We start from the raw sequence: 14,774 nt of genomic DNA on the forward strand, positions 1-14,774 counted from the left end.
CCTCTAAGCTACGCCATGTAGCTATGCACTTTCAAAAGTCCGCCAGACAATGGTGGTCTAGCCTACGAGCCAACGGTGAAGCTCCACGAACATGGAAGGCTTTAAGAGCTTCCATTATGAAGCAGTTTTTGGCCACCGATGCCAAAGACAAAGTACTCACCGAATGGCGAAGCTTAAAGCTCTCTCCCAATGAATCCATCCACAAATATGTAGACAAGTTTTGGGACCTACAACTCAAAGCCACTGTCTTCAAAAAGTTGGATTTTGGAGAGCAAAAGCAACAATTTTGTGCGGGCTTAACCGAAGAAATGGCGGAGTATGTCAACTCCCAAAGGCCACGTACCATATCGGCGGTAATACACCATACTATGGTGGCCTCGCGAATCAATTTCCAAACGGGGGGTAAAAGAAATAATAAGCCCCCGGAAAACAAGGGTTCCAATGAGCCTAAGGGGAAGGACAATGTCCAAAAGTCTCCTAAGGGCAATTCCAACAAAGCTAAAGAGAAGGGAGTTTACAAAGGAAAGAATAAACTCTCTCCTGAAGAGCTTGAACGTTATCGTAAGGATAACCGGTGTTTCAAGTGCGGCGAACAAGGGCATGCGTACCGCGCTTGTCCCCAAAAGAACAACCGCCAAGATCCTCCTAGAGCTTCTTTGGTTGAAATCCAAGAGGAGGAGATTCACCAAACTCACCACAAAGGATCTCCTCTATGCCATGCTTGGGGAAAGGTAAGAGAACATGATGCTTTTATTCTCTTTGACCCTGGTTCTACTCACAATTTCATATCTATGGAGTTAGCCACCAAGCTAGGCATACAATCCTACGAGATGGGAGATATCCTACCCGCAGACAGTGCCTTCAAGGGGCAAGAAGCTTCAGTCACTCCCTTAATCGGGAAATTGAGGCTTCATGTCCAAGGCTATGTGGACAAAGAGGACTTCTTTATCTCTCCTCTCAAGCATGAGGATGTAATCCTAGGGGCACCATGGTTTGACCGCCTGGCTGCCGATGTTAAATTTCCTGAAAGGAGAATCTCCTTTAAGTTCAGGGAAAAAGACATGTATATAGATGCTAAGGAGATGGGTAACACCATCCCCATTGTACATACACCAGCTTTCAACAAGTCAATAAAGAGCTCTATTTCCGTGTACATGATTTTTGTTAAAGATTCTCAAAATGAACCTAATGCTTTAGCAAAAGAAAATAAAAGCAACCAAAAGGAATTAGAGTTATCCAATTTTCTCAAGGGGTTTCAAGATGTTTTTATTGACGACATCCCTTGTGAGCTACCTCCTAAACGAGGTAATGACGACCATGCAATTGAACTTCTTCCAAGAAGTTCACCGCCTAACAAACCTCCTTATAGAGTTTCTCAAGCTCAACAAGAGGAGATTATGCGGCAAGTGCATGAGTTAGTTGAGAAGGGCATGGTTAGGCCTAGCTCATCTCCATTTTGCTCACCTGTGCTATTAGTGCAAAAGAAAGACGGCACATATCGTATGTGTGTCGACTATAGAGCACTAAATAGGATCACTATCAAGAATAGGTTTCCCGTTCCACGGGTAGAAGACCTATTTGATAAGCTACAAGGATCGACCTACTTCAGTAGGATTGACCTAAAAAGTGGCTATCATCAAATAAGGATAGTTGATCAAGACATTGTAAAGACCGCATTTCGTACTACATTTGGTCTTTACGAATACATTGTCATGCCTTTTGGCTTGACCAATGCACCAGCCACATTCAACCGCTTGATGGAGAAGCTGTTCAGGCCTCATCGAGCCTTCACTGGAGTGTTCTTTGATGATATTATCATCTACTCTAATTCATTGGAGGAACACAAGCAACACCTCCAGGTAATATTTCAAGTTTTAAGAGAGAATAAACTTTATGTTAATCGAAAGAAAAGTGATTTTTTCTTGCAAGAGATTCAATATTTAGGTCACATTATCTCTCAAGATGGAATCCAAATGGATCCATCCAAGTTAGAGGTAATAAAAGGATGGCCTAAACCAAGGAATCTTCATGAACTAAGAAGCTTTATAGGTATGTGTGCATACTATAGACGCTTCATAGAAAAGTTCTCACGAATTGCGGGACCATTACATGACCTAACAAAGAAAAGTGTTAGGTATACGTGGTCTGCTAAGGAGAACAATGCTTTCGAAAAGCTTAAAGAAAAGCTTATCTCTCAACCTGTGCTTACACTACCGGATCTCTCAAAACCATTTGAGGTCCAATGTGATGCTTGTGGTGATTGCCTTGGGGCTGTTCTGCTCCAAGAAGGGCACGCCATAGGCTATGAGAGTCGAAGGCTCGACCCTGTTGAGCAAGCTCTAGGCATATACGAAAAAGAACTCCTTGCAGTTCTACATGCCTTAGACTCATGGAAGCACTATTTATTGGGGACTCCTTTCATTCTGCGAACGGATCACCAAAGTCTTAAGTACTTCATGACGCAGACCAAGCTCTCCGACAAACAAATGAGGTGGGCAAATTTCCTTTCGCAATTTCATTTTCATATTGCTCACATTGCTGGCAAGCATAATCAAGTAGCCGATGCACTCTCAAGACGACCGAGAGTGAATGCGGTTTCCATAGCAACTCACAATGATCTATCTTCAATGATAGATGAGTATGCTATTGATCCCGATTTTAGAGATGTGATTTCAGCCCTTGCATTAGGGAAGAAAGAAGAACCATTTACTTTACAAGATGGTTATCTTCTCTATGGCAATAGACTATGCGTTACTAACTCACTACGTGAGAAAGTAATGTATGAATCTCATGCTCCCCCATATGCGGGGCATAGAGGGATTCAGTCTACCCTAAAGGGAATTGAAACATATTTCTATTGGCCTACCATGAAAGTGAACATACACGAGTATGTTTCCAAATGTGTGGTATGTCAAAAGACAAAATTTGATAGAGGGAAGCAACTTGGATTGCTTCAACCCTTGCCAATCCCTAATTCACCTTGGGAGAGCATATCCATGGATTTTATCTTTGGATTGCCTAAGTCTATCCATGGGAATACGGGAATATGGACGATAGTAGACAGGTTCAGTAAACAAGCTCATTTTATACCTGTCAAAAAGACTATCAAAGCCCATCAAATGGCAACCCTCTTCATTTCACAAATTTTCAAGTACCATGGCTTGCCAATGTCCATAGTGTCGGATAGAGATCCTAGAATGACCAGTAATTTCTGGAAGGGTCTCTTTGAGAATTTAGGAACAAGGCTAAACTTCTCTTCGGCCTATCATCCACAAACTGATGGCCAAAGTGAAATAGCTAACCTAACCATTCTCGATCTACTAAAAGCCTATGTAACGGAAGTAGATCAAAGATCCCAATGGGAGAAGTACTTACCCTTAGTAGAGTATGCTTACAATAACACTGTACATACTTCCACAGGAAAAGCACCTTTCGAGGTAATTGAGGGAAGATCAAAAAGTCCCTTGCTACTTAAGGTACATGGGAAGATCTTCGCTGCAGATGAGTATAGCCGAGACCTACAAGACTCTTTCCAAAAGATTAAGGATGCTATCTCTATCTCACAGCAAAGGCAAAAGGCTGCTGCTGACAAGCACAGAAGAGCCCAAGACTTTAAAGAAAACGATTGGGTCTTGTTAAAGTTTCCCAAGGCTCGATTAAGGCACACGACGGGCAAGAATCCTACGGGCCACCAAAAGTACTATGCTAAACTAGCAAAAAGGTACTATGGTCCCTTCCAGATTCTTAGGCCAATCAATGAGATGGCCTATCAACTTAAGTTGCCCAATCATTGGCTCATACACAATGCTTTTCATGTGAGCCTATTAAAGCCTTACAAAGGAGAGCCACCTCAAGAACCAACTATTGAAGACCCACCGGAGATCGAGGACCACGAAGAGGTGCTGCAGCCCGAGTCCATTCTCCGACATGAAGACAAGGTATTAAGAGGCGGTAAGACTATCCGACGATATCTTATTAAGTTTAAGAATTATCCTTTTGAAGATGCTAGATGGATGCAAGGCATACAATTGAAGGATAACCTAAACCTTGTCAATGCTTACAATGCTTCCCAAGAGTAAGCAAATGTACAAAATGTTAAAAATGAACAAAAATTTTGTCTTATAAGACTCTCTTTTTCTTTATTTGTGCACAAAAATAAAGTAGTATGCATGCTTAGATCAAGTTTGCGGAGACGACGTCTCCCAAACACCAAGTACAGCTTGTCACTCTACTATGGAAGACTGATAGGACTAATGTGCAGACATGCTTGCGGCAGCCTCAAGCTCTCAAGCACCAAATGGACTAGTCATCCATTATGGAATGATGTCGTAGGGTAACATAGGGATCCTCTACCCGCTAAGAAAAGGACTCATGCATATGCTTTATCTTCTCTACACCATAGTCGAGGACGACTATGATTTCAAGAGAGAGGTAATGTCATAATAATCAATATCTAATTCTCCTAAATGATTTTCTCATATTAAACTGATCATTTAATGTGGGGAAGTGCCAAGGGAGAAAAAGCTAGAATATTGGTTAAGCTAGCAGACCGGCCACAGCAGGGATCCAAAGGAGGGAAAATAGGGATCCAAAGGGGGGGCCATCTGCAAAAGAGCCATGTGCAACAATGGGCCAAAAAGACCCTAAGGTTCAGCCCATTAAGACTTCCAAAATGCTAAGGTTCCAAAATTCAAAGGTTGTGTCCAAAGGTCAACCCTAGGAAAAATTGGATGCTTTGTGTGTGCCCTAAAAGTCTTTGCACATCCCTACATGGGAGGGGGCGAGGCCCAAAGGTAGGGGATGAGAGAGAAAGCCACACACACACACACACACACACACAGGCTCCCTTTACACAAAGGGAATGAGGGACACATGTCAGCTCCCTAGGCCAGATGCCCACAAGGTGTGCCCAATTCCTATTGGAAGACCCTTGAAGTGGACCAATGAGAATTAAGCTAGAGTAAATGTAGTTTAATTAATTTAAAAACATTTAATAAAAGAAACCAATGAGAATTAAGTCTCCTAGAAGACTATTGGGCAGTCTCCCAAAGGGTCCAATGAGCATTCAGAAGCCTCATGGCTTGCCTGATTTCTATTGGCCAGGAAACAAAGGGGTCCAATGAGAGTTTTGTTTAATTATTTAATTACATAAAGCTCTCACAAAAGGGGAAAGGGGGACACATGTCAGAAGGCTATCACTTATGCTGCTTAATTCCTATTGGCTTGACCTGGGGAGGTCCAATGAGGCAAAAGCCAGACCTAATTAGCAGCTAGGGCTCGCCCAAGAGAGAGAGGGGGCTGATTTTTGCTTGGCATGGACACACACACACTCACACTTGACCATGTGTGAAGGAAGAATACTCTATCTCCTCCCAAGCTTTAATGGAGAGCTCATCACCTACTCCAAGCTTGTGAGATAGAAGCCTACATCAACACTCTCTTGGCATGTGGATGCAAATCCAACCAAGAGCCAAGCTTCAATGCATGCTCATCTCCTCTACCAAGCTAATTACTAAGCTAAGCTATGCTAATATGAGTGATTATGTGAGGAGATGTACATCTTTCTAGTAAGATACTCCTTCTTCCTCTCAATCTACTCTCATACCCTGCTAGCTCTCACCATCTTCGAAGGTGTGTGAGGTCTTGGGTCTGAGAACGGGGATAATTCAAGTTGTGTTTGATTAAGTGTTTTGCTTAGTGTATGAAGCTTCCATCTTCATTGCACTAGCTAGTCTTGAAGGAACACAAAGAATTGTATTGTACAATGTCTCTCTTGATGGGAGAAACTATAATACAAAGCCTTTTGGAGGGGGGACCGGCTCCATGCAAATCCGGTCCTCAACTGTTGTCAATAGCTTAATTTCTCTCTCTTTTGAAAGTATTGTCGATGCTATCTAACTAGGTGTTATGCTTTTTGTTGCTCTCTCCACCCAAGCACTCTTGTAATTCTCATTAGGAAGCTATTCTAATGAAATGCCCACTATGTTCATGCTAATTTCCGCTACACAGAAGTTATTAGGCCATTAAATGTTACAGGTGCTTTCCCCGTAGAAGTATGTACATTATTATTGTAGGCATACTCTACTAGCGATAAATACTTTTCCCGTTGTGAGCGTTGATCTACTTCGGTAACATAAGTTTTGAGTAGATCGAGTATCGTAAGATTGGCTATCTCACTTTGGCCATCCGTCTGTGAGTGATAGGCCGAAGAGAAATTCAATCTTGTTCCTAGATTTTCAAAGAGACCTTTCCAGAAATTACTGGTCATTCTAGGATCTCTATCTGACACGATGGATGTGGGTAATCCATGGTGCTTGAAAATCTGAGATATGAAGAGAGTTGCCATTTGATGTGCCTTAATAGTCTTTTTGACAGGAATAAAATGTGCTTGCTTGCTAAACCTGTCGACTATTGTCCATATTCCTGTATTCCCATGGATAGACTTGGGAAATCCAAAGATGAAATCCATGGATATACTCTCCCATGGTGAATTTGGAATAGGCAATGGCTGGAGTAATCCAGGTTGCTTCCCTCTATCATACTTGGTCTTTTGGCATACTACACATTTTGAAACATAGTCTTGTATGTCCACTTTCATGGTAGGCCAATAGAAATACGTCTCTACTCCTCGGAGAGTAGGTTGAATACCTCTATGCCCTGCATATGGAGGAGCATGGGATTCATACATAACCTTCTCACGAAGGGAATGGGTAACACATAGCCTATTTCCGTGGAGAAGATAACCATCCTGCAAGGTGAATGGTTCCTCTTTCTTCCCCAAAGCAAGGGCTGACATTATGTCTCTAAAGTCAGGGTCAGTAGCATACTCATCTATCATAGAGGATAGATCATTGTGAGTAGCTATAGACACCGCATTAACTTTTGGTCGTCGTGAAAGTGCATCGGCAACTTGATTGTGCTTACCAGCTATGTGAGCAATATGGAAATTAAATTGCGAAAGAAAATTTGCCCACCTCATTTGTTTGTCGGAAAGCTTGGTTTGCGTCATGAAATACTTGAGACTTTGGTGGTCGGTTCGTAGGATAAATGGAGTCCCCAATAGGTATTGCTTCCATGTGTCTAGGGCATGTAGAACAGCTAAAAGCTCTTTCTCATAAATGCCCAAGACTCGTTCATCACTATTGAGCCTTCGGCTCTCATATGCTATGGCATGCCCTTCTTGAAGCAAAACCGCTCCAAGGCAATCACCACAAGCATCACATTGGACCTCAAATGGCTTTGAGAGATCCGGAAGCACGAGGACTGGTTGGGAAGTAAGCTTCTCTTTGAGTTTTTCAAAGGCATTTTGCTCCTTAGCAGTCCATACAAACTTAACGTTCTTCTTTGTTAAGTCGTGTAGTGGTCCTGCTACTTGAGAGAATTTTGCTATGAAGCGTCTATAGTATGCACACATACCAATAAAGCTTCTTAGCTCATGTAGATTCCTTGGTTTAGGCCATGATTTTATTACCTCTAACTTTGATGGATCCATACGAATACCATCGTGAGAGATAATATGACCTAGATATTGAATCTCTTGAAGGAAGAATTCACTTTTCTTTTGGTTGAGAAAAAGTTTGTTCTCCCTCAAGGCTTGAAAAATCACTTGGAGATGTTGCTTATGTTCCTCCAAAGACTTGGAGTAGATGATGATGTCATCAAAGAACACTCCAGTGAATTTACGATATGGTCTAAAAATTTTCTCCATGAGACGATTGGAAGTAGCTGGTGCATTAGTCAAGCCAAAAGGCATGACTAGATATTCATAAAGATCAAATGTTGTGCAAAACGCGGTCTTTAGGATATCTTCATCCACTATCCTTATTTGATGATAGCCACTCTTAAGGTCAATCCTACTGAAGTAGGTAGAGCCTTGTAGCTTATCAAACAAATCTTCTACCCGAGGCACGGGAAATCTATTTTTGATAGTGATATGGTTTAGTGCCAGGGTTGCCCATAGCTTGTTGCAACCTAGTGACGAGATAATTCACAAACATGGGAGCATCATCATTAGCACCTTCATGTGCAAAATCAAAGCTATCAATGTTCATTCTACTCTCTTGATTATTGTCAGCCATGTTAACAAAATTTATGTTTATACTTAGTGTATGCTTTGGAAATACAAAACCTTAGTTACCACTCCTCTTAGCCTTTGAAAATTGGCTCTTAAGTATCTACACCCATGGCTCAAAGTGGTTAATTATAGAGAGTAGAGGAGTAGGTCTAACATAGCAGAGTTGCCAAGGGCTAGCTCCTTTCGGACTGCTTATGGCTCAATAATGGTAAAGCCGTAGGCAAGTCTAAAATGACTCCATTATTAAGTCCAAAGCTCCCGAGGTGTGCACCATCCCCCACATAGTGGGCTTAACAAAACCGATATTAGATCCGAGTTCCACTTACTCTATTATAATTAACAACATCAACCATTTATAGGCTACTTAAGGACCTCTCTTCTTAAGCAAGAAAAGAGAAACCAAATGCTCTGATACCAATGTAATGGAATTTGCCTATTCAATTTGAGAGTAGCGGAAGAATAATTTCAAGAAATGATTTTGTGAGCATAGCGGGTAGACATAATTGAAGATAGCCACATAATCATAGCAATTAGTTAACCTGGCATAGACAATACTTTTGCAAGAGAGAGAATTTAGAGAACATGACAACAGTTGAGGACCGGATTTATGTGGAGCCGGTCCCCCCTCCAATAGGCATTTGTATTATGATTTCTCCCATAAAGAGAGACTTGTTACAATACATTCTTTGTGTTCCTTGTGACCTAGGTGAAGCAATGAAGATGGAAAGCTTCATGCATCACCATCATAGCATAACCTAAACTTGAAGAAAGCTTTAACTATACCAAACCTCAGTCCCAAGACCTCAAACACCTTCGAAGGTGGAGAGAGCTAGCAGGGAATGAGGGTAGGGAAGAGGAAGAAGAAACATTTCATACGAAAAAAAGCTAGTTCCTCACTTATCATAACTCTTGAGCTAGCATACATAATAGCATAGTAATGAAGAAGAAGGAGATGACAAGCTCAAGCATTGAAGCATGGCTCTTGGTTGGATTTGCACTCCATAGCCAAGAGTGTTGGTGTAGGCTCTCAACCTCTACTTGCTTGGAGAGGGAGCTCTTGCACTTTGCATAACACACAATGAGAGTGTTTGTGAGTGTGTGTGGGTGAGTATACCCCCTAAGCACCCCCCTAGCTTGCTTGGGTCGACCCCCCCTTGTAGCTCATGCTTGAAGCTCATTGGACCCCTCCAGGCCTAGCCAATCACAAGCAGGAGCCATTACAAGCAACAGGGGTAGCCTTGGGACAAGTGTCCCCCTTTCCCCTTTGAGAGAGAGGACTTGATAAATGCAAAATCAATTAATTAAATATCCTAAATTATCATTGGACCCCTTGGGTGGCCAACCAATAGGCTTCAGGCACACCATGAGGGCAACATGAGGAGGAACTTGACAAGTGTCCTTGCTGCCTCTTCAAGCTGGGGCTTCCCTTGTGTGTGTGTTCTCTCTCATCCCCCCCCCCCCCCCCCCCCCCCCCTTGTAGGCTCGCCCCCCTCCTTGTAGGGATCTTTTTGACTTTAGGATCTCAAGCACCTTAGTCATCAAGCATGACAAAGCACTTGGACTAGGGGGTATTCCCACAAGCATCTCAGGCAAGCATGTCAAGGCACCTCAAGCACCTTAATCAAGCGGCAAGTCAAGCACCTCAAGCATGGAGTGAGTCAAGCACCTCAAGCACCTTAATCAAGCACCTCAAGCAGGACAAACACCTCAAGCACGACAAGCACCTCAAGCAGGTCAAGCACCTCGAGCTTGGGCCGTGTTCCCACCTCAAGCTCAGTCCTAGCTTACCTAAGGTCAAAGGACTTTTTCACACATTATTGGAGGTCTTCAATGAAGCTAACCCTAAGGTCTTATGATCCATTGGTTAGCCTTGCTCTTGATAGACCATCTCCCATTTGGGCCCCTTTACTATTGGCCCCGTGTTGAGATAGATCTATAAGCACATATCTATATCTTAACACTTGTTCCCGTTTATTCTCCCACATTAAGTGATCAATTTAATATGAGAAAATCATTTGGGTTGGTAGATATTAGATTTTATGACACACACACACACACACACAGAGGCACATGCATGCCTATTTTTAATTCCACTATGTGCAAGCTCAAAAGCCCTTCTATACACAAGCTCAAAAAACCTCCGTTGTCGAGTCCTACATTTCTCTCAAACGTCCTAGATTTCCCTCAAAAGGCAGTGCCAATAAACACATGAATCACAATACATGCAATACGGATGTGCATCCTACATTAGGACACCGAAAGAGATGAAGAAGCAAGAAGGGAGCTTCATTGTTATACTTTGTATCTAGCAAAGAGCACCAAAGTAGTGGTCAAAGAATAGCAAACCTCCAATCCTTCAATTGCCAAAGACATTGAACTAAAACAAAAGTAAAGATAGAGAGAGAGGAAGATGGTGAAGCAGAATGCTCCTACAGGAGAGAGATTAGTAGCCCTAAACCATCAATGTTAGTATATATAACCACTATTGTTAACATATGTAACCATATTTGTTGGTTAGAGAGACAAAGAGACAAAGACAAATAGGGGAGAGAGGGACACAAAAATTTAGCACAGGGAGAGAATGAGAGAGAAGGGAAGAAAAGAGAAGTTAACATTGTACAAGCCATCCCAAGAGACCCTAAATATCTAGAGAGAGAGAGAGAGAGAGGCGTTTGATTCCTCCTCACCAAGGCTTGTTATCTTGCCTTTAACCTAATGATTTGTTGTGATTGTGATATTTGTTGCTCTCTTGCACTTACGATGTTGGTTCTTTGATGTATGCCATTGTTGTGAGATCGGGACATTTGTTGTGATTGTGATATTCGTTGCTATCTTGCACTTACGATGTTGGTTCTTTGATGTATGCCATTGTTGTGAGACCGGGAGAACGAATGCTTAATCTATCCAACACACACACACCCGTCAACCTCTCACCATCTCTGCCATAACCCAAGTATAGATGATTAGACAAGGACACCATACACACAAGAGAACAAACATGATAGTGATAGCTTGTAAGAGAAGGAGATGTAGACACAACTTATGCACACAACTTGGCATAAGAGTTGAGAGAGAAGAATCTTGCACAAGAATGACCTAAAATTGTAGCCCCCAAACTCCAATGCACCTCTTCTTGTGGAGTTGAGTATTTAATTTATAATTAACTGCTTTTAGGTGCTAGGTATTTGAGGTCCCTTTTTACACTTTAGTCCATGAATGGTGGCTATCACTTATTGCATGACTCTTTAAAGGGTGAATTCTCACTAGATAATATACAATGAGACCATATTTGCTTCTTGGCAAAACTTATTTACACTATGTGAATGTAAATAGCTGCGAGATATTATTTGGCACCTTCTCCTCAGTTCTCTCAGAGTTCCAATCTACACAGTATCAACTCACTACTAGTAAAAATAAAAGACAGCATTGTACCATTACACGCTAGCTATCCTACTTGTAGTGCTAATTACATATAACAGTAGGGTGCCCAATCTCGTAACATCCCTCCCACCAAGGATAGCAATTGTCCTCAGGTTCTCAATAGAGAATCAAATTGCCCCGTGAGTGATGAAAAGTGTGAAGGAGATCTGGAAAGTTTCGGGAAAAAATTTCAGGTATCCATTTAGCATCTTCTCTAGGGTGGCCTTTAAAAGTTAAAAGATAATGGTTATTAAGCATGCCAATGCATGTGGTGGTGGTCTCACGATTAAGTGATTGGTCAAGGATGAGTTGCTCTTCTTGATCTACAAGTGAAGGTGGATCCTCATAAACATGATGTATCGATAGGGGTCCTTGAAAGGGTCATAAGAGACTAATATAAAATGCATTCTAAATGTGCCAGTGTGAAGGTAATTCTAAACTAAATGGAACATCATTTATTATAGCATAAATCTTGAATGGACCATAAAAACCGGGAGCAAGCTTTATAAAATATTTGTGTCAACACTTTTAATTCTTCGCTTTTCAATTCAAAGCATAACAAAATCACCTTCTTTAAACTCATGTGCTTTTTGGTGCTTATTAGCATGCTTAGTGTAAAGTTTTTTGTGAATGCTATGCTTATTAGCATAGCAGGCACAAGATTAGAAAGGCATAAAAGATGAGTAGGAAGAGAGTGACCATACACAGTCTCAAATGGAGATTTACATGTAGCAGAGTGAGTTGTATTGTTATAATAAATTGTAAAATTTGTAGGTAATCATCCCATTTCTTTGTTCGAGAAGATATATAAGCTTTCAATAAATCAATAATGATACAATTAGCTGCTTTCTGTTGACCATTAGACTCTAGATGGATAGCATCAAGGTTTTCAATAGATTATAGTCCAAAAAGTACTACAAAATTTGGAATCTCGATAAGATATTATTATGTTAGGAAAACCATGATGTAAAAAAATAGCTGTAAGAAAAACAAGTGCAACTTGATGTGCTTTGAGAGTTTTCTTGCTTGGAATGAAGTATGCTTGTTTAGAAAAATGATCAATGATGGTTCAGATCATATCATACTTGTGAACAGTGAGTGGGAAACCATTATTAAAGTCCATAGAAATGTGTTCCCATCCACTTTTTCAAGAATGGGAGAGGGTGGTATAAAATGCCAAATTTTCTTACTGTTGTTGATTTAATCTTTTGACAAATCAAACAAGATGAGAATTATTGTTTAACATCACTTTTCATATGTTACCATTTACATGTGGTAGTGATGTGTGTGAACACACTAGGACCATTGGGGCATTTTTTCCCTCTTTAGGAGGTTTTTCTCCCCGTGCATTGTATATACGCCCATCACCCTAAGGCTATCTATCTTTCAATTGCACACAAAGTAATACACTCTCAGTTGTGTGCCTTGAGCTTCCTTCGTCTTCTCCAAGCTGTGTTCGTTTCTCTACAACCCTAATTCCAACAATTGGTATCAGAGCAGGTTGCGTCCTCCCGGGCTTAGTCGCCAGTAGCTCCAGCACATGCCTGCTCACTTTCTCCTCATTTCGGGAAGTTTTTACATCAGGTGCATGCATTTTCCATGGTTGACAACAACACAGATGTGTTCAAGATGTTTGTTGTTGATGACAGATTGGATGGGGACAATTATCCTATGTGGGCTTACATGATGCAACATGTTCTTGTGTCAAAGGGCGTTTAGAATATTGTGCAGGGCATTGATGTACGTCCTAGTTTTGAGGATGTAGGCGATGTTGAGGATGTTGCAGGTCTTGCTACAAGGATTGCTGCTATTAGAGTTGTTTTGCCTACAACAGAACAAGCTCGTTGGGATGTAAAGGATGCGCAGGCTCATGTGTTGATTGTGTTGTTTGTGAAGTGCACCATTACTCCTCACATTCGTTCAACAAAATCTGCAAAACAGGCTTGGGATATTCTAGCAGGTCTTTGTGCAAGCCGGAATGAGGCTAAAATTGCTTTGCTGCATAAAGAGCTAGAATCGAAGATTATGTATGAGGAAGATGATATGGACACTTTCCTTGTTGGTGTCAAGGATATCAATGAGCAACTTATTTCTGCAGGTGAAGTCATTTTAGACAGTTCCCTTGTGCAGATTGTTCCTGATGCCTTACCAGATTTTACCAGACGTTTGATAGTACTTGGAGACTTATGACCCAAGGAAATCCTGAAGTAGTCAAGTTTGATGCATTATGCACATTGATGTTGCAAGAGTCACTTTCCAAAAAAAACAGGATTAGGCAGGGTGCAGTTGAACATGCTTTTATTGCTTCCAAAGAAAGGGTGGTAACAGCAATGCAGCCACTTCTTATGGTTTTGCTGCGAGTGGCAAAACTTCTGTTCCTAATGCTTTTGCTGGCAGCAATTTGTCTGGAAATTATGGTGATAAGGGCAAAAAGAAGATGCATTGCCATTATTGTAAAGCTAATGATCACTTGATCAAGCAGTGTCCTAAGTTGAAGGCCAAAGAGGCTAAGAAGAAAGAGGGTGGTTCCACTGCAAATTCTGGTTCCACTACAAATGCAGCCATTGTTGAGTCTTGTGTGAAAGGAGACTGTGATGTTGATGTTGATGCAGAATGGACTTTTAGTGCAGAGTGCGCTTACAATCTTGTTGTCCACGATGCATGCATGTCAGTTGCTACAGATTCACATGTGTGGTATTTTGACAGTGGTGCTACAAAGCACATTACCTCACATCGTGAATTGTTCACCTCTCTCGAGTCTGTCCCTCATGGGAATTTCGTCACTTGTGCCAACAATGCCTCTTATCCGGTTTAGGGGGTTGGAAAGATTGTGTTTACTGCTGCATATGGTAGTTCTTTCACACTTGTTGATGCACTTTATGTACCTAGGATCAAGAAGAATCTTTTGTCTTTATTTGCACTTGCTAGACTTGGACTTGTAGTCAAATTTGTGGATGACAGATGTACAATTCATGATCTCAATTTTGGTCATGAATTATTGCATTTGTCCTTTTGTGTCGTGGGCTGTATAAGCTCACTTTGTATGACAAGTGTGGACAAAATTTTACAAATGCAGTTGCAAATTCAAGGGTTGTTTCAGATGCAAAACTGTGGCATGCATGTTTTGAGCATCTGAATTTTGCCAGTTTGCTGTGTTTGCAGAAATCTGATATGGTTGCTTCTTTGCCACCTCTTGAAGCACCTGTCAAACATGTTTGTGAAGGCTATTTTTTGGGTAAGATACAGTGTTTGAAGTTTCCAAAGGATGGTTCAGTTAGGG

Source organism: Adiantum capillus-veneris, chromosome 27 (assembly GCF_014529385.1).
Source record: "Adiantum capillus-veneris isolate H3 chromosome 27, ASM1452938v2, whole genome shotgun sequence".
Taxonomy (NCBI): Eukaryota; Viridiplantae; Streptophyta; class Polypodiopsida; order Polypodiales; family Pteridaceae; genus Adiantum; species Adiantum capillus-veneris.